This window comes from Balaenoptera borealis (assembly GCF_965194805.1).
Source record: "Balaenoptera borealis genome assembly, chromosome: X".
In the NCBI taxonomy this organism is placed as follows: Eukaryota; Metazoa; Chordata; class Mammalia; order Artiodactyla; family Balaenopteridae; genus Balaenoptera; species Balaenoptera borealis.
The window spans coordinates 106,754,971-106,777,621 of NC_138881.1; positions in this window are offsets into that span (position 1 = coordinate 106,754,971).

The following is a 22,651-nucleotide window of genomic DNA, read 5'->3' on the forward strand; positions in this document are numbered from 1 at the left end:
ATAAAAAATGCCATTGGTAATTTGATAGGGATTGCATTGAATCTGTAGATTGCTTTGGGTAGGATAGTCATTTTCACAATATTGATTCTTCCAATCCAAGAACATGGTATATCTCTCCATCTGTTGGTATCATCATTAATTTCTTTCATCAGTGTCTTTTAGTTGTCTGCATACAGGTCTTTTGTCTCCCTAGGTAGGTTTATTCCTAGGTATTTTATTCTTTTTGTTGCAATGGTAAATGGGAGTGTTTCCTTAATTTCTCTTTCAGATGTTTCATGATTAGTGTATAGGAATGCAAGAGATTTCTGTGCATTAATTTTGTATCCTGCAACTTTACCAAATTCGTTGATTAGCTCTAGTAGTTTTCTGGTGGCATCTTTAGGATTCTCTATGTATAGTATCATGTCCTCTGCAAACAGTGACAGTTTTACTTCTTCTTTTCCAATTTGTATTCCTTTTATTTCTTTTTCTTCTCTGATTGCCGTGGCTAGGACTTCCAAAACTATGTTGAATAATAGCGGTGAGAGTGGACATCCTTGTCTTGTTCCTGATCTTAGAGGAAATGCTTTCAGTTTTTCACCATTGAGAATGATGTTTGCTGTGTTTGTCATATATGGCCTTTATTATGTTGAGGTAGGTTCCCTCTCTGCCCACTTTCTGGAGAGTTTTTATCATAAATGGGTGTTGAATTTTGTCAAAAGCTTTTTCTGCATCTATTGAGATGATCATATGGTTTTTATTCTTCAGTTTGTTAATATGGTGTATCACATTGACTGATTTGCGTATATTGAAGAATCCTTGCATCCCTGGGATAAATCCCACTTGATCATGGTGTATGATCCTTTTAACATGTTGTTGGATTCTGTTTGCTAGTATTTTCTTGAGGATTTTTGCATCTATATTCATCAGTGATATTGGTCTGTAATTTTCTTTTTTTTGTAGTATCTTTGTTTGGTTTTGGTATCAGGGTGATGGTGGCCTCATAGAATGAGTTTGGGAGTGTTCCTTCCTCCGCAATTTTTTGGAAGAGTTTGGGAAGGATGGGTGTTAGCTCTTCTCTAAATGTTTGATAGAATTCACCTGTGAAGCCATCTGGTCCTGGACTTTTGTTTGTTGGAAGATTTTTAATCACAGTTTCAATTTCATTACTTGTGATTGGTCTGTTCATATTTTCTATTTCTTCCTGGATCAGTCTTGGAAGGTTATACCTTTCTAAGAAGTTGTCCATTTCTTCCAGGTTGTCCATTTTATTGGCATAGAGGTGCTGGTAGTAGTCTCTTAGGATGCTTTGTATTTCTGTGGTGTCTGTTGTAACTTCTCCTTTTTCATTTCTAATTTTATTGATTTGTGTCCTCTACCTCTTTTTCTTGATGAGTCTTGCTAATGGTTTATCAATTTTGTTTACCTTCTCAAAAAACCAGCTTTTAGTTTTATTGATCTTTGCTATTGTTTTCTTTGTTTCTACTTCATTTATTTCTGCTCTGATATTTATGATTTCTTTCCTTCTTCTAACTTTGGGTTTTGTTTGTTCTTCTTTCTCTAGTTCCTTTAGGTGTAAGGTTAGATTGTTTATTTGAGATTTTTCTTGTTTCTTGAGGTAGGCTTGTATAGCTGTAAACTTCCCTCTTAGAACTGCTTTTGCTGCATCCCATAGGTTTTGGATGGTCGTGTTTTCATTGTCATTTGTCTCTAGGTATTTTTTGATTTCCTCTTTGATTTCTTCAGTGATCTCTTGGTTATTTAGTAACGTAGTGTTTAGCCTCCATGTGTTTGTGTTTTTTACATGTTTTCCCCTGTAATTCATTTCTAATCTCATAGCATTGTGGTCAGAAAAGATGCTTGGTATGATTTCAATTTTCTTAAATTTATTGAAGCTTGATTTGTGACCCAAGATGTGATCTATCCTGGAGAATGTTCCGTGCACACTTGAGAAGAAAGTGTAATCTGCTGTTTTTGGATGGAATGTCCTATAAATATCAATTAAATCTATCTGTTCTATTGTGGCATTTATAGCTTGTGTTTCCTTATTAATTTTCTGTTTGGATGGTCTGTCTATTGGTGAAGTGAGGTGTTAAAGTCTCCCACTATTATTTTGTTACTGTCGATTTCCTCTTTTATACCTGTTAGCAGTTGTCTTATGTATTGAGGTGCTCCTATGTTGGGTGCGTATATATTTATAATTGTTATATCTTTTTCTTGGATTGATCCCTTGATCATTATGTAGTGTCTTTCCTTGTCTCTTGTAACTTTCTTTATTTTAAAGTCTATTTTATCTGATATGAGTATTGCTACTCCAGCTTTCTGTTGATTTCCATTTGCATGGAATATCTTTTTCCATCCCCTCACTTTCAGTCTGTATGTGTCCCTAGGTCTGAAGTGGGTCTCTCGTAGACAGCATATGTATAGGTCTTGTTTTTGTATCCATTCAGCAAGCCTGTCTCTTTTGGTTGGAGCATTTAATCCATTCACGTTTAAGGTAATTATCAATATGTATCTTCCTATTACCATTTTCTTAATTGTTTGGGGTTTGTTTTTGTAGGTCCTTTCCTTCTCTTGTGTTTCCCACTTAGAGAAGTTCCTTTAGCATTTGTTGTAGAGCTGGTTTGGTGGTGCTGAATTCTCTTAGCTTTTGCTTGTGTGTAAAGCTTTTGATTTCTCCAAGGAATCTGAATGAGATCCTTGCCGGGTAGAGTAATCTTGGTTGTAGCTTCTTCCCTTTCATCACTTTAAGTACATCATGCCACTCCCTTCTGGCTTGTAGAGTTTCTGCTGAGAAATCAGCTGTTAACCTTATGGGAGTTCCCTTGTATGTTATTTGTCATTTTTCCCTTGCTGCTTTCAATAATTTTTCTTTGTCTTTAATTTTTGCCAATTTCATTACTATGTATCTCGGCGTGTTTCTCCTTGGGTTTATCCTGTATGGGACTCGCTGCACTTCCTGGACTTGGGTGGCTAGTTCCTTTCCCATGTTAGGGAAGTTTTCAACTATAATCTCTTCAAATATTTTCTCGGGTCCTTTCTCTCTCTCTTCTCCTTCTGGGACCCCTATAATGCGAATGTCGTTGTGTTTAATGTTGTCCCAGAGGTCTCTTAGGCTGTCTTCATTTCTTTTCATTTTTTTTTCTTTATTCTGTTCCACAGCAGTGAATTCCACCATTCTGTCTTCCAGGTCACTTATCCGTTCTTCTGCCTCAGTTATTCTGCTATTGATTCCTTGTAGTGTATTTTTCATTTCAGTTATTGTATTGTTCATCTCTGTTTGTTTGTTTGTTCTTTAATTCTTCTAGATCTTTTTTAAACATTTCTTGCATCTTCTCGATCTTTGCCTCCATTCTTTTTCCGAAGTCCTGGGTCATCTTCACTATCATTATTCTGAATTCTTTTTCTGAAAGGTTGCCTATCTCCACTTCTTTTAGTTGTTTTTCTGGGGTTTTGTCTTGTTCCTTCATGTGGTACATAGCCCTCTGCCTTTTCATCTTGTCTATCTTTCTGTGAATGTGGGTATTTTTCCACAGGCTGCAGGATTGTAGTTCTTCTTGCTTCTGCTGTTTGCCCTCTGGTTGATGAGGCTATCTAAGAAGCTTGTGCAAGTTTCCTGATGGGAGGGACTGGTGGTGCGTAGAGCTGGCTGTTGCTCTGGTGGGCAGAGCTCAGTAAAACTTTAATCCTCTTGTCTGCTGATGGGTGGGGCTGGGTTCCCTCCCTGTTGGTTGTTTGGCCTGAGTTGACCCAGCACTGGAGCCTACCTGGGCTCTTTGGTGGGGCTAATGGCAGACTCTGGGAGGCCTCACACCAAGGAGTACTTCCCAGAACTTCTGCTGCTGGTGTCCTTGTCCCCACGGTGAGCCACAGCCACCCCCCACCTCTGCAGGAGACCCTCCAACAGTAGCAGGTAGGTCTGGTTCAGTCTCCCCTGGGGTCACTGCTCCTTTCCCTGGGTCCCGATGCGCACACTACTTTGTGTGTGCCCTCTAAGAGTGGAGTCTCTGTTTCCCCCAGTCATGTCAAAGTCCTGCAATCAAATCCCACTAGGCTTCAAAGTCTGATTCTCTAGGAATTCCTCCTCCCGTTGCCGGACCCCCAGGTTGGGAAGCCTGACGTGGGGCTCATAACCTTCACTCCAGTGGGTGGACTTCTGTGGTATAAGTGTTCTCCAGTCTGTGAGTCACTCACCCAGCAGTTATGGGATTAGATTTTGCTGTGATTACGCCCCTCCTACTGTCTCATTGTGGCTTCTCCTTTGTCTTTCGATGTGGGGTATCTTTTTTGGTGAGTTCCAGTGTCTTCCTGTCGATGACTGTCCAGCAGCTACTTGTGATTCTGGTGCTCTCGCAAGAGGGAGTGAGAGCATGTCCTTCTACTCTGCCATCTTAGTTCAGGCTCTCGCATTCATTCTTCTTTCACAGATTTGATGCAAAATTAGTTGGCTTTTCCTTTAAAAAACTACAGAGAGAAAATATGCTAAGTTTTTTTGTGCATTTGTTTACAGTTAGATATTTGAATATTGTTTAAGAAAAATTACTCAATTCTGAAAAATATTTTTAATCATATTGTAAATTATGTGCAGATAATTCAAAGTTCTGCTTTCATTGACATATACGTTCATAATACTTATCTTAGAATTAGAGTAATATTTCTACAGCTCCTGGAGCATAGCATTAACCTCAGCAGTTGTTTTGATATTGCATATATCCCACATTCCATGGCCTCCCATCTGTTTTTACTTTACAAGAAAGCTAAAATAGTTGGTAGCTATTTTTTTTTCCTACTCTTTGGCAAGAGAATAATTTCCTTAAAGTGGAAGAGGAAAGAATGGTTTTAATGTGACAAACATTATTTAATTAAAACACAGACTATAAAAATGCCAAGCTTCCACTGCTTCACTTCTTAAAATATAATAATTTCAAATCTTCTTGTACTCTCAGTCATTATTTTTAGCAATTTGAAAGCAAGAACCATGCTGCTTCACCTCTATATCCCAGCACCTTTTCATTTCATGGGCTGTAAATAAAGAAATCTCCAGGGAGTTTCAAGCAACGTGAAAATGATTAATGTATAGCTGTAGTGATATTGTTGGTTAAAACTTTATATAGTCAAGCTCCTTAACTTATTTCCAAAGAACTTAAACAAATACTATAATGTGGGGAAAGTGTTTGAAATAGACTTCTCACTTATTGTGATTCCCCTTATAACCCCAAGTGATTCATATTTGTTTGTCAAAAGAATTGTGTATTGTTGAGATGTGTTCATATGAAGACATAATAGAAACATCTGTCTCACTGGCTAAACAATTGGCACCCATTTATTCATTTCATTGTTTCAACAGACACTTCTTGAATGCCTAATATTTACTAGGATTTAGAATTACAGAGATGAATAAGATGCAGCCTCTCTCTTTGATGGTCTCAGATATGGTGGAAGATACTGACATGTAAAAAACTTATAATACAAATAGTGTGTGTTATAATAGATGTGAGTACAATGTGTTGTGAGAGCTCAGAGGAAGGAGCAAGGATATTTCACTGAGAAAATCTGTTAAAGTTTACAGAAATGACATTTTAGGTGGCTCTTAAAGGATAAAAAGTATTTAATAGGCATATGGAAGGATTAAGGATAACATTTCAGTTATTTAGAATAGGAAATTTTTAAAAGCTTGAAGATATAAAAAAAAATAGTGCATTCCAGGATTGCCAAATAGTGGAGTATGACAGTAATGTGGCATGTGTGGATGATAGTGCTGACAGATAGAGACAGCAACATGGAAGAGGCCAGATTGGCAATACTCCAAGGTACCATACCAAAGGGTTTAGATTTTAGCATATATATGGCAGGGGACATTGAAGGTTTCTGCAGTTGACTGATATTAATATACTTGTGTTTTAGAAGGCTATTTTAGATGACCATATACAGGTAGATTGGTGAACATGAGAATGTAGGTAGGAAATGTTTACAGTTGTCTAGGTGAAAGACTAGTTGTCTAGGTGAGAGACAAAATTGAAGGCTGTGGGAGGGAACATGTTAAACAGAGATTTAGGAAGATTTATAGTCCTAGAGTTTACAATAAAAGTGAGATCTAAGTAGAGTACAGGTGAGAAATGAAATAATGAGAATTGAAGTAATTGAAGTAATGAGATGCTCTCTGAAGTCAGTCAGAGAGGAGAAGTAGAGGACCTTGAATAATAGCATCAGCATGTAAGAAGGCAAGGGAGAAAAAAGGATCCAAAGAAATGAAGAATTTTGAGTCAGAGTACTCATAGATAAAGAAATAGAGCTAGAATGAAATGGTTGTGTAGGAAGCCAAGAGAGAAGAGACTTACATGAAAATGGTAACAATGGCAAATGTGAAATATATGTCAAGTAAAATAAAGTATAATAAAGGACTGTTGGATTTGACAATTAGGAAGTCATTGATTGACTTCAGCACAAGCATTTTAAAGAACTAAAGACCAAAACTAATTTGGTGTGGGTTGAAAACTAATTACTAGGTTAAAAACTAGAGACAATGTGAGAAGTCTGCTTTCTTAAGAAGTTTGTATAAGGATTGTAATACAACAATAAGTTAAAGAGAAACAAAGTTGAGAGGTTTCTTCTCTTTTTCCTCCTCCTGCTTCTCCTCCTCTTTCACCTGCTTATGCATTAACTTCTTTTTATTTTTTAATGGGAAAACTTAAGCATAATTATAGACTGAAGGGAAGATGCAACTGTAGAGATATTGAAGACAGTGGGAGTGGTGGGAAAACCCATAACTGACAGTTCAAGGTCACAGAAAAAATAGGATAGAGATTGATATTACTATGACTTAACACATAACACCCCAGATTCTGCGGAAACCAAGATGGCGGAGGAGTAGGAGGATCTGGACTTCATCTCTCTCCACAAATGGGATAAAATATTTACAAATGAAGCGACCGACAAGGAATTAATCTCCAAAATATACAAGCAGCTCATGCAGCTCAATATCAAAAAACAAACAACCCAATCCAAAAATGGGCAGAAGACCTAAATAGATATTTCTCCAAAGAAAACATACAGATTGCCAACAAACACATGAAAAGATGCTCAACATCACTAATTATTAGAGAAATGCAAATCAAAACCACAATGAGGTATCACCTCACACCAGCCAGAATGGACATCATCAAAAAATCTAGAAACAATAAATGCTGGAGAGGGTGTGGAGAAAAGGGAACCCTCCTGCACTGTTGGTGGGAATGTAAATTGATACAGCCACTATGGAGAACAGTATGGAGGTTCCTTAAACTAAAAATAGAACTACCATGTGACCCAGGAATCCCACTACTGGGCATATACCCAGAGAAAACCATAATTCAAAAAGCAACCAAAATGTCCATCAACAGAGGAATGGATAAAGAAGATGTGGTACATATATACAATGGAATATTACTCAGCCATAAAAAGGAACAAAATTGGGTCATTTGTAGAGGCGTGGATGGACCTAGAGACAGTCATACAGAGTGAAGTAAGTCAGAAAGAGTAACACAAATATCGTATATTAACACATATATGTAGAATCTGAAAAAATTTGTATAGATGATTTTATTTACAAAGCAGAAATAGAGACACAGATGTAGAGAAGAAACGTATGGATACCAAGGGGAAAGGGGGGTGGGATGAATTGGGATATTGGGATTGACATACATACACTATTCATACTATGTATAAAATAGATAACGAATGAGAACCAACTGTATAGCACAAGGAACTCTACTCAGTGCTCTGTGGTAACCTAAATGGGAAGGAAATCAAAAAAAGAGGGGATATATGTATATGTATAGCTGATTCACTTTGCTGTACAGTAGAAACTAACACAACATTGTAAAGCAACTATACTCCAATAAAATTTTTTAAAAAAAGAAGGGTAAACTGGGGGAAAAAAAGACCCCAGGTTCTGGAAACTGGAACACCTGGGTTTATATTCTGGCTCTCCATTGAATATTTCTGTGAATTCAGAAATCTATTAAATGTTTCAAGTCTCAGTTGCTTCATATATAAAATGGGAGCAACAATAATAATCACATCATTGGGCTATTATGAGAAGAAAATGACAAAATGGAACAAAAAAACCATGAAACACTTCCTGTTACACAATAAACTATTATTATTATTTTACTGTCAGAGGTATATCTTTACAAAGCAGATAGGTTACCCATTTCTCTAAAATAAAATGAAAGGAGAAAAGAATGATGAAAGGCATAGATAATTTTATATATAATCAAGGACAATGTCAAAATTATTTTATTTCTGGAGCAGCTAACATGCTGTAGGTACAATACGCACATTTTTCTTGGGAATGAGTAGCTTGGAAGGCCAAATTAATTATCTCAGTTATCTTCTCTTTGATCAAATATTTAGGTCCTCAACCAAATATTTTAGTCATCTAAACTCAGACATAAAGTTTAGGGATGATAAAGAGTAACACAATCCCCCCCTTGTCCAGTTCTCACCTGACCTTCCACGCATGATCAATAAACTACCATATTCTTCACAGATAACCATAACTTTGTTATTATAAAGTTATCTTTGTATCTTACTACAAATATTTTAAAAATTGTGTTTTATGTTTTTTTTAAATTAGTCATAGATATGTGACACCTAGTACCTTAGTATGATGTTCTGAGTCTCCCTCCACTCATGTTTTGTCCACCAATTAATTCTTTGTACAAATATTTATTTCTAATATTTGGCTACTTTTTCCAATATTGGTATACTGAAGCTGGCAGCCAGTGTCTCAGGATCAAGGCTACATCTACTGGAAGCTATTACTGGCAGAGTGATTGTCTGGGTGTCCATACTGCATCAACAAACATGCATATTAAGAAACTGTAGTTTGGAAGTCACATGTGGATGTATCACTGTTCTACCATAAACAGGTCACTGTCTTAAACTCCTGCCTATGAGGTAGATTAGCTAGATGTTAAAGCTATTAATGTATAATTTTAAGAATTAATGTTTTAGCATCCTATTTTCTTTGCCTTGCGTTCATTCCAGAACAACTGTGACAAAAATTATTTTCATTGTTCTATAGGGAGATCCTGCTTTGTCATATTACATCTGTTCCTGAAACTCAGGGACCCTTGGTGGCAGCTGAGGCAGATAAATCTGTCAGAGACATATGCTTCAGGTTCCAGGGACCCAAATGATCTCTGTCTCCTGGGTCAGTGTCATTAATGATTACAGTATTGATAAGCGCAAGTTAAAGTTGGCCTGCTCAGACCTCTCTTCCATATTAACTGTTCAGAATTGGATATCCATGATAAAATTTTCTACAACAATGAAAATTGTCACACTGCCAGCTTGATAAATTGGAGCCCCACCTGGCAGAGCCATTTGCCTTGCAGTAAGCACAAAATGACAGATCTTTGCTGAATACAAACTATAATGCTTGCACCTTTCACAGCTAGTTTAGCTTGTAAACACAGCAGAAAAAAAGACTTTGATAAAAATTGATGATTATGTACAAAACAAGCCCACAAGTAACTTTTTTTTTAGTTAGAAAGTATCACCTCAGTTATTGATAGCTGGCCTAAATGAATACCCTAAAATAGCTGATGATGATGGTTCAAAAGTTCCTGTGGCATAGTAAATTGATTATTTTCCACACATTTCAACTAGTGTAACTTTCAACAATATGTTATTTATTATCTGCAAAAAGCTTTCTTTTCATCTTTACTTTCCACTCAGAACTTGAGTATTTACTGGTACTTTGTATAAACACTGTACTATTGCTTATATAGGTGTCTCTCCAATACCAAGTAATTGTAACACTTCATACAAATAGCCACCCTGTGTGTATGATCAAAAAATAGAGAGGTATGGAAATATTTCAAAACATTTTAAGCATGCTATTGTGTGATACACAAGATTAATCCCTAAGCCTGCCCTTTTCCTTAGTTACTGAATAAATGATATCTGAACAATTCTATGATGTATCAAGAAATTGATGTTAATCTTCCCTTTTCAAGCAAAACTAAATTTACAGGCATGAATTTAATACCTTTATCTAGAAAAAGAGGAGCTCTTTTTTTTTAAATTATTTACGTCTACTTTATATTTTACACCAGCACTGCTTCTTCAACTTTAGGCTACCCAGGTCACTTATTGTTTTATACCATTATATAAGTTTCATATTATATTATACTTTATATTTCTACTTCTGTATACACTACAGCATGCACACCACCAAAAGTTTAGTTTCCATTCGTCACCATACTATTGACCCCCTTTGCCCATTTTGCCCTCCCGCTACCATTTCCCCTCTGGTAACGACTACTCTGTTCTCCATATCTATGTGTTTTTGGTTTTTGTTTATTTTCCACATATGAGTGAAATCATATGGGATTTGTCTTTCTCATCTGACTTATTTCACTTAGCATAATTACCTCAAGGTCCATCCATGTTGTCACAAATGGCATGATTTTATCTTTTTTATGGCTAAGTAATATTCCATTGTATATAAACATTTTCTTTATCCATTCATTCATTGAGGGGCACATAGGTTGTTTCCATATCTTGCCTATTGTAAATAATGCTGCAATGAACATAAGGGTGCATATACATTTTCAAATTAGTGTTTTCATATTCTTTGAATAAATATCCAGAAGTGGAATAGCTGGATAATATTGTAGTTCTATTCTTAATTTTTTGAGAAATCTCCATACTGTTTTCCATAATGGCTGCACCAATTTACATTCCCACCTTCAGTGTATGAGGGTTCTCTTTTCTCCACATCCTCTCCAACACTTGTTCAACATACCTTGTAAGGCAGGTCTGGTATTGATGGACTCCCTCAGCTTTTCTTTGTCTGGGAAAGGCTTTATTTCTCCTTCATAGCTGAATGGTATCTTGCTGAATAGTGTATTATTGGCTGACAGTTTTTATCTTTTACTGTTTTGAGTATGTCATTCCACTCTCTCCTTGACTATAGAGAAATCTGCTGATAGTGTAACAGGGGTTTCTTTGTAGGTTACCATTCTTTTTTCCCTGGCTGCCTTTAAAATTCTTTTTTATTTTTTAAAATTTATTTATTTATTTTTGGTTGCATCGGGTCTTCGTTGCTGCACGCGGGCTTTCTCTAGTTGCATCGGGTGGGGGCTACTCTTTGTTGCGGTGCATGGTCTTCTCATCACGGTGGCTTCTCTTGTTGTGGAGCATGGGCTCTAGACACGCGGGCTTCAGTAGTTGTGGCACGCAGGCTCAGTAATTGTGGCTTGAGGGCTCTAGAGCGCAGGCTCAGTAGTTGTGGTGCATGGGTTAGTTGCTCCGCGGTACATGGGATCTTCCCAAACCAGGGAATTGAACCCACATCCCCTGCATTGGCAGGCAGATTCTTAACCACTGAGCCACCAGGGAAGTCCCTTCCTTTAAAATTCTGTCTTTGTCATTGACTTTTTTTTTTAGATTGCTATTCATCTAGATTCTTCTTCATCTTTTTTTGCCATTGACTTTTGACAGTTTTAATATAATGTGTCTTGAGGAAGGTCTTTTTGCACTGAAGTAATTAGGTGTTCTCTTAGCTTCATGGAATTCTATATCCAGTTCCTTCCCCATATTTGGTAAGTTCTCAGCTATTATTTCTTTAAATTAATGTTATACTACCTTCTACCCTTCTCCTTCTGGGATACCCATTATCCTAATTTTGCCCTTCCTAATAGAGTTAGATAGTTCTCATAGAATTTCTTCATTTTTTAGATCTTATTTCTCTCTTCTCTTTTACCTGTGCCATTTCTAGAGTTCTATCTTTGAATTCACTAATTCTGTCTTCCACATGGTCTTCTCTATTTCCAATGCTTTCTAATGTATTCTTCATCTCATCTTTTGAGTTCTTCAGCTTCAGAATATCTGTTTAGTACTTTTTTTAGAGTTTCAATCTCTCTCCTTCTGTTCATTAATTTTATTCCTGAGCTCACTGAACTGCCTTTCTGGGTTTTCTTGTAGACCACTGAGTTTCTTCATGACAGTTATTTTGAATTCTCTATCAGTTACATGGCAATATTCAATGACTTTAAATTTGGCTTCTTGGGAATTGTCATTTTCTTTTTGTGGTTCTGTGTTACTGTGGTTCTTCACGGTGCTTGATGTTGTTCCTCTGCTGATGCATTTGAAGTCGTGAACACCTTTCTTCTTCTTCTTCCTCTCCTTCTTATTTGTCTCCTCCTCCTCCTCCTTCTCCTTCTCCTCCTTCTCCTCCTCCTCCTTTTCCTCCTCCTCCTTCGTGTTCTTGATTCTAAGAATTCAACAGGTTAGTAATTAGGGGCCTTTCTTTTGTTTTCCAGTAGGTGGCACTATAGCACAAGTTTTTCGTTTCTCTTCCCTTAGCTACCTCTGGTTATACTTGAGAGCTGACATTTTCCACCCTACATGGCCTCTTTCAGAGGTACCTCCCCTCGGTGATGATTGTGCCTCTGGGGTCATGGGTGCCTTGATGCTACTGATGTCACTGGCATTGCTGCCTGTGGCACCAGGATGGCAGGCACCTGTACTGGATCCAGAATCTCCTGAGTTGTAGGCCTCCCCATCATGAGGAGGGGTAGGGACCCAGGGTCACAGGTGTCACAGCCCTGATTAGGGTTGTCGGGTTCATGGGTGCCACCACTGCAGGTGGTGTTGGGGGTCCAGAGTCATGGGTTGCCTCCATGGCTGATGGGACAGGGTCACAGGTTTTACTGCCCCCATGTCCAGTTCCCTGTGGCTGTGGGCACCACTGCAGCTGAAAGGCTGGTTAGGTGTGTGCTGCCTTCCCTGATGCTACTGGGTTCTCTGGGGCTGCAGGCTCAGCCACTGCAGCTGGGGGTCCAGGGTCACAGGCACACAACTGCTCCCCTTGTTCCATCTCCTCTATGTGTTCCAGTCCACCTACCTTTAGATGTACAGATGTGTGGAATTCGCCATCATCCTGGAGTACTGGGCAGAGGCAACTCTGTTGAGCTATGGGTGTTTTAATGGTTATAGACTGAAGAGGAGAGAAAAAGGGAGCATTTCATGATGCTGTGATGTTGACATCACTCAAGAATTCTTTATTAATAGTTCAATTTAAGCTTTTTCAACAATTATCTTAAAATTCTAGCTTAAACCAAATATATCAAAACTGAGAAACTTCCAAGTTACATAGTTACATTGTTACTTTAATCACCTGCTCTCAATCATTATCATTCCTAGTTCCTTCTTACTTTAATCATGTTGTTAAATAAACTTAAAAGACTTAGATATTATCCCTCTGTTTCTTTCTAAATTTAGACATAACTCCATATTTATCTGAGGCCTCTCCAGGGTTGTTTGGCCACCAACAATTCTCAGCCTTATATTTTTCAGAATCTGCAAATCTCAGCTACTACAAGGAAGAAAATAATATTGTAAGAAAGAAAGACGGTTTCTTTCTCAAGACCCTGATTTAATAACTTTATTTTTTTCATCCAATAAGTGAAAATATATTTTCCAGAAAATATGTTTTTATACTTTATAAGTAAATTTACATATGAGACCTCAGATTCATTTAATTTAAAAGCTGTTTTTAAGTTGAAAAACAAGTTTAATTAAAGCAAACAAGTCAGGTAACAGTAATAACAAGAACATTGTTTACATATAAATACATACAATAAGGTGTATTAATCTTTTTTCATCTGTCATATATATCTTTTATTTTTTTCTTGAGGTTTTGTGATTTTTATTAATTAATTTATTTTTATGGAAGTATAGTTGATTTACAATATTAGTTTCACACATACAACATAGTGATTCAATATTTTTATAGATTATATTCCATTTAATGTTGTTATAAAATATTGGCTGTATTCCCTGCACTGTACAATATCTTTTAACTCATTTTATACATAGTAATTTGTATTTCTTAATCCCATACCCCAATCTTGCCCCTCTCCCCTCCCCTCTCCCCACTGGTAACTACTAGTTTTTTCTCTGTATCTGTGATTCTGCTTCTGTTTTGTTATATTTTTTCACTTGTTTTTAAAATTCCACATATGAGTGATAACATACAGTATTTTCTTTCTCTGATTTATTTCACTAAGCATAATACCCTCCAGGTCCATTCATGTTGTTGCAAATGTCAAATTTTCATCTTTTTTTATGGCTGGGTAACATTCCAAGGTATAATCTTAATTATACAGATTGAAGAAATTTTATATCTGCGTATACATCATAATTACCACCCTAGTCAATTTATTACTCCATAGAGTTCTCTTATGTCCCTTTAATTAATTAATTAATTTAGTTTTTAAAATTTTGGCCATGCCATGCAGCTTTTGGGATCTTAGTTCCCAACCAGGGATCACACCCATGCCCTCAGCAGTGAAAGTGTGGAGTCCTAACCACTGGACCACCAGGGAATTCCCTCTTATGTCCCTTTTAAATCAATCTCCCCACTACAGAGCCAATCATTGTTCTTATTTCTGTCACCGTAAATTTCTTTGCCTCTTCTTAGTTTTTCTCCCAAAGTGTTTGTACCATTTCCACCAACCAAAACGTCTGAGAGTTCTGGTTGTTCTACATCCTTACCAAGCTCAGAACTGTCAAGACTTTTTAACTATTTTGGTATGACTATAAAGATAGCTCATTTTGTTTTTATTTGCTTTCCCATAATGAAGAATAATGTTGATCACCATTTGGGAAAAATGGAACAAAACACAATTAGATATCACTACACACCCATTAAAATGGATAAAATTATAATCAAAAACTTAAAATACCAAGTTTTGGAGAGAATGTAGAACAATTGGAATTCTCCAACATTGCTGGTAAGAATGTAAAATGTTATAATCGTTTTAGAAAACAGTTTGGCAGTTTCTTATGAAGTTAAATAACCACATACCATATGTCTAGCAATCCAAATCCTAAGTATCCAGGAAAAACGTAAATTATCTGCATATAAAAGCTTGGACATACATATATAGAAGCTTTATTCAAAAATTTCCCCAAACTGAAAGAACTCAGGTACCTTTCAAAAGGCGAATGGATAGATAAACCTTGTTACATACATGGAATGGAGTGTTCCTTAGCAAGAAAAATAAAGAACTAGTCATTCATTCATCAACTTAGATAAATCTTAAAGGCACTTTGATAAAAGAAAGAAGGCAGATCCAAAAGACTATATAAGTTTCCATTTATATGACATTATAGAAAAAGGAAAGTATAGGGATGGAAAACTGTTCACTGGTTGCAAAGGGTGGAAGGGTGGTGAGGAGTTAGACTACAAAGGGAGAGCTTGTGGAAAATTGGGAGGTTAAGAAACCATTCTATGAGGAATTGTGGTGGTGTTAACTATATGTATTTCTTAAAACCCATAGAACTATACACCACTAAAGAGTAACTATGCACTAAAGAGGGAAATTTACTATGTGCGAGTTAAAAAAAATCTTTCAGGATGTGGTGGGTCCCAGGATGAATGCAGACTATGACAAATGAATCCACTTTACAACTGAGTCACATAGTTACACTGAGGGAATGGAGAGTGAAGGAGATGGCCTAAGTAACTTTGGAAAACAGTATTTTTTGGCTAGAGAATGCAAGGTAATACGAAACGAGTTATACACAAATACTGTACTCTAGTTGCTAAATTTGTTTTTCAGACGAGTATGGGGTTGCAATTCTAAAACCATTTCATTTGTATTCCAGCATTGAAGAATAAGTAAATGTAGTGAAGAGCCAGTTTTCTTAGTGTTGGAGAAAGAAATTACAAATATAAAAGGAAGTATGCTAGAAGGAAACTGGTGGTACTGGATTAGAGTGAGAGGTATTAGTATGATTCTCTGTGTATGTGTGTGTGCATAAACATGCAGATAAATAGATACAGAAATAAAGAGATGTACATGTATGCATTAGATAGTATTAATACATGTGGTTTCTAACTCCACCCACAGAAGGTGACTAGAAGCAATGACGCTTCAGTAGCAATGTCTAGCTACCAGTTATTAGTTTCTAAATACCATTCGTCACTAAAAGGAAGTTGTTGACTTCAAACTGTGGCAGGGAATATACAAGCTGAATTTGGAGCATCTTGTGATTTCAGAAATAAGGATGTACTAAAGTTCAAATATTAATGAAGTTATATCAGAAAGGTACAGAGCCAACCTGAAAGAGCTCACAAATGGCCAAATTTGGAAAAACTTGAGCAACAAAATAAATAACAATATTATTGGATTATAACTCCTCCCAAATAAAATAAATAACCATTGGTCATAAAGATTTCATTAAATAATTGAGGAAGAAGGGACAACTCCTCCTTCCAGAAGAATTCCAAGTGATATGTATAGAAGGAATGATGGAAATAGAATACAATATTAATAATTGCTGAGGTGAGATGTACCAAACAATGGCAAATCTGGTGGACAAAGTTTTAAGGAGAAACAGGTTACTTCCATGGCTTTAAATTACTTCCAAATATTTATTAATTACAAAAATGAAACCTGACAGCACCATGCAAACCAAGGGATCAAGGTTAACATCCTCAATAATAAGATATAATGACATCATATGATATCTGATATAACGAACAGAGAAGGACACGTTACAATATTTTTACCAATAATAACAATAATGCATTACCTCAATGTAATCATGGAAAAACATCAGACAGACACAAATTGAGGGGCATTCTACAAGATAACTGACCAATACTCTTCAAAAGTGTCAGAGACAACTACAACAAAATGGGATCTCTGATTAGATCCTGGAACAGAAAAATTACATTAGAGGAAACTAGTAAAATCTTAATGAAGTCTGTTAATTTAGTTAATGGCATTATACTAATGTTTATTTCTTAATTTTAATAACTAGGGGAGATGAGTAAAGGGTATGTGGTATCTCACTGTACTACTTTTGTAAGTGTGTGATTAAGTCTAAAATGACTTCAAAATAAAAGTTAAAAAGAAAACAAGAAAATAAACAAGCAAAAAACAAATAGCAAGATCACAGCCTTAAAACCAAAGAAGACAATGCTTAAAATTAATGTAAATGGAAAAACATCCCATTTAGAAGGCAGAGATTGTAAGACCTAATGAAAAATAAGACAACTAAATACTATTTACAAGAAGGATAGTATAAAGACAGAAATTGTTGGAAAGTAAGAGTGGAAAAAATATACAACATTCACACCATCAGCATGAGAATTTGCATGAGTTTATAATATCAGATGAATCAGACTTCAAAAAAAGGAGTATTACCTATTACCAGGCACAAATAGGAATATATCATGATGATATAATCAATTAAGAAAAGATGATCTTTATTGGATATGCACATAATTATTGAGTTTCTAAATGCATAAAGCAAAAACTGACAGAAGTGAAAGGAGAAAGACAACTCTACAATCATAGTTGATATTTTTAACATATCTCTTTCAGTAATTGATGGATAAGGAGACAAAAAATGAGTAAGGATATAGAATATTTGAACAACACTATCAAAACTGACCTAAGTGATGTTCATAAAGTTCTACTCTAGCATCCAGAGAACACGGTATATTGACCAAGATAGACTACTATATACAGGGCCATAAGACAAGTTTTAATTAATTTAAAAATATTAAAATTATAAAGTATATAGTCTGATTGCAATGGAATTTAATCTGATACCAGGAAAAAATAGCCGAACTTTAAAAAGTAAACAACTTACTTCTAAATAACCCATAGATGAAGTAAGTAATCACACAGAAATTAGAAAAGTTATTTAAATGAATGATAACAAAAGAAGTGAATATACAGGACAATTTTTTAAATGTCTGAAATAAATGATCTAAGTCTCCAACTTAAAAGCTATAAAAATAATTGCACGTTAAGTCCAAAGTAAGGAGATACTTTCAGCTTTTTTCCATTGAGTATGACATCAGCTGTGTGTTTGTCATATTTGGCCTTTATTATGTTGAGGTAGGTTCCCTCTATGCCCACTTTCTGGAGAGTTTTTATCATAAATGGATGTTGAATTTTATCAAAAAGCTTTTTCTGCATCTATTGAGATGATCATATGGTTTTTACTTTTCAATTTGGTAATGTTGTGTATCACACTGATTGATTTGCAGATATTGAAAAATCCTTGCAACCCTGGGATAAATCCCAGTTGGTCATGGTGAATGATCCTTTTAATGTACTGTTGGATTCAGTTTGCTAGTATTTGTTGAGGATTTTTGTGTCTATATTCATAGGTGATATTGGCCTGTTATTTTTTTTGTGGTATCGTTGTCTGGTTTTGGTATCAGGGTAATGGTGGCCTCACAGAATGAGTTTGGAAGTGTTCCTTCCACTGCAGTTTTTTGGAGTAGTTTCAGAAGGATAGGTGTTAACTCTTCTCCAAATGTTTGGTAGAATTCACCTGGAACCCATGTGGTCCTGGACTTTCGTTTGTTGGGAGTTTTTTAATCACAGATTCAATGTCAGTACTTGTAATTGGTCTGTTCGTATCTTCTATTTCTTCACGGTTCAGTCTTGGGAGATTATACCTTTCTAAGAATTTGTCCGTTTTTTCTTGGTCATCCATTTTATTGGCATTTAGGTGCTTGTAGTAGTCTCTTATGGTCCTTTGTATTTCTGTGGTGTTGGTTGTAACTTCTCCTTTTTCATCTCTAATTTTATTGATTTGGGCCGTCTCCCTTTTTTTCTTGATGAGTCTGGCTAAAGGTTTATCAATTTTGTTTATCTTTTCAAATAACCATCTTTTAGTTTCATTGATCTTTTCCATTGTTTTTTCAGTCTCAATTTCATTTATTTCTTCTCTGATCTTTATGATTTCTTTCCTTCTACTAACTTTGAGTTTTGTTTGTTCTTCTTTCTCTAGTTGCTTTAGGTATAAGGTTCAGTTGTTTATTTGAGATTCTTCTTGTTTCCTGAGGCAAACTTGTATTGCTATGAACTTCCCTTTTAGAATTGCTTTTGCTATGTCCCATAGATTTTGGATCATCATGCTTTTGTTTTCATTTGTCTCTAGGTATTTTTTGATTTCCTCTTTAATTTCTTTAGTGATCCATTGATTGCTTAGTAGCATATTGTTTAGCCTCCACGTGTTTGTGTGTTTTGCAATTTTTTTCTCGTAGTTGACTTCTAATCTCATAGCGTTGTGTCAGAAAAGCTGCTTGATAAAATTTCAGTTTCATTAAATTTACTGAGGTTTGCTTTGTGGCCCAGCAAATGATCTATCCTGGAGAATGTTCCATGTGCACTTGTAAAGAATGTGTATTCTGCTGCTTTCCAAATGAATGCTCTATAAATATCAATTAAGTCTATCTCGTCTAATGCATCATTTAAGGCCTGTGTTTCCTTATTGATTTTTCTCTATGGATGATCTGTCCATTGATGTAAGTGGGGTGTTAAAGTCCCCCAGTATTATTGTGTTACTGTCAGTTTCTCCTTTTATGGCTGTTAACATTTGCCTTATGTACTGAGGTGCTCCTATGTTGGGTGCATATATATTTACAATTGTTATATTTTCTTCTTGGATTGATCCCTTGATCATTATGTAGTGTCCTTTTTTGTCTCTTGTAATAGTCTTTATTTTAAAGTCTACTTTGTCTGATATGAGAACTGCTATTCCAGCTTTCTTTTGATTTCCATTTGCATGGAATATCTTTTTTTAATTCCCTCACTTTCAGTCTGTATGTGTCTCTAGATCTGTAGTGGGTCTCTTGTAGACAGCACATACACAGGTCTTGTTTTTGCATCCATTCAGCCAGTCTGTGTCTTTTGGTTGGAGCATTTAATCCTTTGCCACTTAATGTAATTATCAATATGTTTGTTCTTATTGCCATTTTGTTAATTGTTTTGGATTTGTTTTTGTTGGTCTTCTCTTCTTCTTTTGTTCTCTTCTTTGTGATTTGATGACCTTCTTTAGTGTTGTGTTTGGATTCCTTTTTCTTTTTCACGTGTGTATCTATTATAGATTTTTCATTTGCAGTTACCATGAGATTTTGATATAGCAGTCTATATATATACATGATTGTTTTAAGTTGCTGATCTCTTAATTTCAAATGCATTACCAATATCCTGCACTTGTACTCTCCTCCTCTCACAGTTACTGGTTTTGATATCATATTTGTGTGTGGATGGTTTCCTATCTTTACTGTATGTTTGCCTTTACCAGTGAGCTTTCCGATTTAGTAATTTTCTTGTTTCTAATTGTGGTCTTTTCCACCTAGAGAAGTTCCTTTAGCATTTGTTGTAGAGCTGGTTTGGTGCTGCTGAATTCTCTTAGCTTTTGCTAGTCTGTAAAGCTTTTGATTTCTCTGTCAAATCTGAATGAGAGCCTTGCTGGGTAGAGTATTCTTGGTTGTAGGTTCTTCCCTTTTATCACTTTAAAAATATCTTGCCACTTCCTTCTGGCCTGCAGAGTTTCTGCTAAAAAATCAGCTGATAGCCTTATGGGGGTTCCCTTGTATATTATTTGTTGCTTTTCCCTCATTGCTTTTAATATTTTCTCTTTATCTTTAATTTTTGGCAATTTGATTACTACATGTCTTGGCATGTTCCTCCTTCGGTTAATCCTGTATGGGACTCTGCACTTCCTAGACTTGGGTGACTGTTTCCTTTTCCATGTTAGGGAAGTTTTCAGCTATTATCTCTTCAAATATTTTCTCAGGCACTTTCTCTCTTCTCCTTCAGGGACCCCTCTAATGCATATGTTGGTGCATTTGACATTGTCCAGAGGTCTTTTCAACTGTCTTTGTTTCTTTTCATTCTTTTTTCTTTATTCTGCTCCATGGCAGTGATTTCCACCACTCTGTCTTCCAGCTCACTTATCTGTACTTCTGCTTCATTTATTCTGCTCTTGATTCCTTCTAGTACCTATTTCAGTTCAATTATTGTATTCTTCAACTCTGGTTGTTCTTTATATTCTCTAACTCTTCGTTAAAAACTTCTTGTAACTTCTCACTCTGTGCATCCATTCTTTTCCTGATTTCTTGGATCATCTTTACAGTCATTACTCTGAACTCTTTCTCGGGTAGATTGCCTATCTCCACATCCCTTAGTTGTTCTTCTGGGGTTTTATCTTGTTCCTTTAGAACATATTCCTCTTCCATGTAATTTGGAACATATTCCTCTGCCATCTCATTTTGTCTAAATTTCTATTTGTATTTTTATGTATGTGGAAGGTTAGTTATGATTCTCGACCCTGAATAAGTGGCCCTCTGTAAGGGATAGCCTACGTGTCCCAGCAGTATACTCCTCTCTCGTCTCCCAAGGGCCAGGGACCAGCTGGTCCCAGGTTAGGTTCTGAGCTGTGTTTGTGGACTCAGTTCTGCAGGCTGCAGTACTGTAGTTTCCTTACTTTTGGTATTGGCCCCCTGGTGGATGAGGCTGGTCTAGAGTTTTGTGCAGGCTTCCTAGCAGGTGGGGGCTGGTGGGTGGAGCTGGATCTTGGCCCTTTGGTGGGCAGGGCCTTGTTAAGGTTCATATCTAGAGGTTGCTGTGGGCTTAAGAAGACTATAGGCAGCCTGTCTGCTGATGGGGGGTGCTGGGTTCCAACTCTGTTGGTTGTTTGGCCTGAGGCATCCCAGCACTGGAGCTTACAGGCTGTTGGGTGGGGCCAGGTTTCGGTGCCAAGGACCCAAAATATCTGCCTCCAGCCAGAGTTCACATAGGTCCCAACTTTGTCTGCCACCAGCTTTTGTTGCCCAGAGAGAGCCACAGCTCTGCCTCCCCAGGAGACCCTCCAAGACCAGCACGTAGGTCTGGCCCAGGCTCCTATGGAGTCACTGCTTTTGCTCTGGGCCCCAGTGCATGTGGGACTTTGTGTGCACCCTCCAACAGTGGAGTCTCTGTTTCCCCCAGTCTTGTGGAGTTGCTGCAATCAAGCCCTGCTGGCCTTCAAAGCCAAATGCTCTGGAGGTTCCTCCTTCCAATGCCAGAACCCTAGGCTGGGGAGCATGGGTGGGGCTCACAGCTCTCACTCCTATGGGAGAACTTCTGCAATACAACTATTCTCCAGTTTGTGGGTTGCCCACCCAGGTGGTATAGGATTTGATTATATCACGAGTGTGCCCCTCCTACCATCTCGTGGTTTCTTCTTTATGTCTTTGAATGTAGACTATCTTGTTTTGGTAGAGTCCAGTCTTTATTATTGATGGTTGTTCAGCAGTTAGTTGTGATTTTGGTGTGCTCATGAGAGGAGATGAACTCAAGGTCCCCCTACTCTGCCATCTTGTCTCTCTCTCCCTGAATTTTAAGGTATTATTATAACATCCCATCTTCATCTTTTTGGTTAACTTTATCATTCTTTTTCTCAATTATTAAATAGGACATTTACATCTTTACTTTTTTTTCTTTCTTTAACAACATGCACCTAATAATGTATTTTTCTTTCAGATTTTATATACAGTATTTTAATTATAGTTTAGTTCGGATACTCAAATTTTCCTTATTTAATTTTTATTCTGTGATTCATTTAGAAGAGTGTTTTAAACTTTTGGATTTTGGAAAATATGGCTACATTTTGTTATCAGCTTCCAATTTAATGTACTGTTGTGGAAGAATGTGGTGTTGTCCATATGGTAACAAATCTGGTTTGAGTTTGCTTTGCTCTGTGGCTACTTTCATGGTCATTTATGTAAGTGTTCTATGAATTCTAAACAAATGTGAATTCTGTAAATGGTGGTTGCAGTTTCTACATTTAATTAGATTACAAATTTTATTGTGTT